Here is a 4,684-nt window from a genome sequence, read left to right as displayed (position 1 = left end):
TAATCTATAGAGTCAAGCATTAGTATCAATTAGTCAATGCGAATGCGATACATTTTTACTGTGTGACTAAAAACAAGGGTGCCAGAAACTTAGACAGGGTGGCAGATGTGACAATGGATATTTTGAAGGCCTTTTTTCATCCTCACAGTTTTAGATAAGGTACCGTGTGTGTTCCAATTTATTTTTCGTGTCAATTATTAATAAACCAAATTGAAAAAATTCTAATACCACTTTTATAAATAGTTATAAAAAAAAAAATTAATTACTTTATCTTTTTTAATAAAATATTTTTAAAAATAGTTTTTAAATCAATACCCTTAAAACATTTATTAACATTTTTTTTCTGTTTGTTAAATGAAATGATTGGAAGAAAAAGAATCAACAAGTCACCTTAAAAGTTATAACAAATAGTGCAGCGGTGAAAGAACTGAATTCGTGAAGCTAGTTGATGTGTTCAACAAAGACTAGCCTACAGGGCCCCAATTGTATGCCTTCACTGTTTTTCCCTGAAATCTTGGGGCAAAAATGGCCCATTACCATCAATTTTCAAAATAATTTGCCCAGAAACACTGTTTCCAAACTATATAGGTAAATACCACTTTTTTAGGTACTCGAGCTTGCCAAGCTCGAGTACCATGTTTTTTTAATCCACTGTCGCCCCATATTCAAGGAGCCCTATAGTGGCGTTTTTAAGCCCTATAGTGACGTTTTCGGGCCCTATAGCGGCGTTTTTAAGCCCCCATACCAGGTTAAGGGGCCCTATAGTGACGTTTTCGGGCCCTATAGCGGCGTTTTCCTGCAAAATATTTTTTATAAGTCCCCATAACAGGTTCAAGGGGCCCTATAGTGGCGTTTTTAAGCCCTATAGTGACGTTTTTGGGTCCTATAGCGGCGTTTTCCTGCAAAATTTTTTTATGAGGCCCCATAACAGGTTCAAGGGGCCCTATAGTGGCGTTTTTTGGCCCGAAAACGTCACTATAGGGCTTAAAAACGCCACTATAGGGCTCCTTGAATATGGGGCGATAGTGGATTAAAAAAACATGGTACTCGAGCTTGCCAAGCTCGAGTACCTAAAAAAGTGGTATATTGCTATATAGTTTGGAAACAGTGTTTCTGGGCAAATTATTTTGAAAATTGATGGTAATGGGCCATTTTTGCCGAAATCTTGGTCTAGTATTGGGCCATTGGCCCAACATCGCAGCAGTAATTTTAGCTTGTGTTGATGAAGGACAACCGTTGTCTATAATTAACCACACATATTTTTTATATACAAAGTCAAAGCCAAAAGAAAATCTTATTAGATTCTAAATTAAATTTCAAATGTAATTTTGTGTCATGTGTTCTAAAATATTCTTAATTTTGGTGTCAAAAGGGGACCACAATAATAATACTTACTTACATAAATAAGATCACCTCAATAAACTCTATTTCTCCAAATATATATATATATATATATATATCAATAAACTAGTTATTACTCTAATTAATTTTTATATTAAAGGGTTATATATATAAAAGTGTTGCATTCATAATACTTTCATAAAAAATTATAAGTAGTAAAGGTCCGTTTGGATTGAGGGGGGAGGGAGGGGGAGTAGAGTAGAGTAAAGTAGATTTAGCACAAAATTAGCTTATTTTTAGCTAACACTACTCTACTCCCCTCCACTTTCCCTTCTTCCCCCCTCTATCCAAACAGGCCATAAGTTGTTATTATACTTACCATTGAAATTGGTTTTTTTTTTTTTTTTTTTTTTTTTTTTTTCCACCAATAACAGCTAATAACAACTTATCATTTAAAATTTTATAAATATTTAACAAATAGATATAGCCTCTCATAACCTGCATTTAGTTGTTCACTCTTAGAAATTCAATTTAGTTTCCCCTTTCTTTCTTTCTTTTTTTATATTTTTATTTATTCACTTGTTTATTTTTTGGGTGGTGCTAGTACCTGTATATCCATGGACAACGTTGACAATAGTGATCTGACATGTATTATAAAAATAATAATAATTATTGAAATCTACAACAATACTAATAGTCTAATGGTAAGGACTAAGGACCGAGTTAGTTTAAGGAAAGAAAAAATGTTGAAAGCAATTGGTACATAGAATATTATGGGTGATAATTTTTTCCAACTGGTTGAAGAAAACTCGGAAATGTATACAACGTGTTCCTCTTTGTAATTTTATTTTCTATATAATGGTATTTTCATCCAAAAAATTTATTCAAATTTCTTTCACAAGGTATGATCATTACTATTGATTTTTAAATTTTTTTTTTTTTGAAAGTACAGAATTTAAGTACAGATTTTGACAATTGTGATTTCTGATATAAAAGAAAGAATATTAAAATTACTACCAATTTTATTATAAAATAAATTTCAAACTCAAATGGTAATAAACGTGATTGGTGACATGTTAACAACATAATAAATAAATTCATTAGCTTCTTTCTTTATTGAGTTTTAAAAGTTCAATTTCAAGTTAAGAGTCCCTTCAATTATACTCTAATTTTGTATCAGTTATATTTTCATGCAAATCCATTCATCTAAACCTCGAAAATATAAAAGGCTTAAATCAAATTTATTACTCTTTTATGTAATCCTATAAATATGTACAATATGTTACTGGGTAAAAATGTGTGTTTGTATCCTAAATTGTACTCATGCATATGTACAAATTTATAAGCTAGTTTATAGCCTTAATATATTCCCCTAGTGGGTGAAGAAATATAGACCAATTAGCCTAAAAATAATAGAACACTTAAAAAAGTTATTGAAGACAATAGCTCGTAAGAGGATCCATATGATTCAAGTTACTAGTGGCCAATGTTTGCTTCTATAATTATTTGTTTAGAAAAATGTTTTGTCCACAGTACTTTTACAATAAAGCTTAAATAACAGGTTATTAATGACTATTACTAATAGGCAAAAAGGTTTTTCAATGATATGTTCAAATTAAAATTTAAATTCATAACAACTTACCACCTCAAATTTGTTATTAAAATATTATGAATGTAATCAAGAGGTGAAATGTGAGAGAAGTACTATTTCCATTGGACCACCCTTCACCCTATGCGTTTGAGGCATGTTATTAGCCCAATATACTTTTCCCGTATCCAAGATCCTAATTCTGACAAGTCTATGGACCCAAATTATTTGCAGTGTGGGCAATCATAATCATCATAAAGCCCAATACCGTGGAAATCATTCTCATCTTCTCCAAAATGGAGTTGAGAGAAGAGATAGACATCATGCTGGTTCTCTTGTCATAAAGACTCGAAGTGCGCACGTACTGGCAATTGTCTAAAATCCGTACTGTCACGCACCAATTTTTTTGTATTCAGCTGCTTGTGAATCCTTGATGATTGCCTTATACAATACTCCAATTTACTCGCATTCGGTTACTTCAGCAATCAATGACATTCAGATAAATCATCTAAAAGCCGAACAATCCCAAGACTTTAACAACATTTCCTTTTTTCTTTTTTTAAATGGAAAAGCAATACTTTCAGACACCCCCAGCCAATTTTTTTGGGTGGATGGAACCATTTGGGCTAATAAACCATAGGCCTTTTTCTGATATACATTATAAGTACAGAACAACATGGGGCCATTACACCTCCTCTTAAGTAGGTAATCATAAATGGAATGGAAGTACTAAATGGAAATTAGAATACGTTCAATCTGTTTGGTTGATTTTGATCCTTGAACTTAGGCAATTTATATATATATATATATATAGCTTTGAATAAATTTAATTAAATTCTACAATTGAAGCTAAATTATTTATTTCTAGAGAGTTTTTTTTTTTTTTTTTGAGAAATATTTTTAGAGAGTTTTATTTCTTAATTTTGGAATCAAATGTGGGACCACATCATAAATATTTATCCAAATGAGTTATTGAGTACAAAAACCAAATAATCTAAAATTAATGAACTAAAAAAAAAAAAAAAAACAAACAAACAAACAAAAACAAAAAAAAAGCAATATCAAAAATTAAGAATTAATAAAAAAAAATTTAATATGGACAATTTACATTTTCTACCTAATAATATTCTTACAAGATTTTTAAAGAATTAACAAAATATAAAAATGACTAAATATCAATAGTATTTAAATTATATATGTCGGAATTATATTATGCATTTTAATGTATATTTTTTTAAGTATATCCATGCATATAAGGATACAAGCTAATTATACTAACAATAAATATCAACCCAAATAATTTTTATTTATTGTTGAAAAAGTTATGAATGGTCAAAATTAGAATGAATAACTAGAGAGGTAGAACTTAGAAATGTAGAATTGAGTTTGAAAATCATTTTCATATTGTGTAGAAAATATTATTAAATGCATATTCCAAATCCATAAACCAATTGGACATTACAATTCAAATTAAATTATATTGAAAATCTAATATAACAATTTTTTTTCATAATAGATAGCTTCAAAGTCTAGTCATCCCCCCCCCCCCCCCCCCCCCAAAAAAAAAAAAAAACCCAATAAGTACGTATTATAAGTCATTAAACTAGTGTTGCGTGTTAACTGGGATTGTTGTAGGGGTTTATGACAGATCAAGGGGGTAGAAATATCTTTTTATTCACACTATGTTTTGCATTTATAAAGTAAACGTGAATCTATTAAGATAAAATAAAGGATAAATGAAAAAAAAATGTATAA

The sequence above is a fragment of the Quercus robur genome, chromosome 3 (assembly GCF_932294415.1).
Source record: "Quercus robur chromosome 3, dhQueRobu3.1, whole genome shotgun sequence".
In the NCBI taxonomy this organism is placed as follows: domain Eukaryota; kingdom Viridiplantae; phylum Streptophyta; class Magnoliopsida; order Fagales; family Fagaceae; genus Quercus; species Quercus robur.
The sequence above is the reverse complement of the archived record's forward strand: the minus strand, read 5'-3'. Positions refer to the sequence as shown.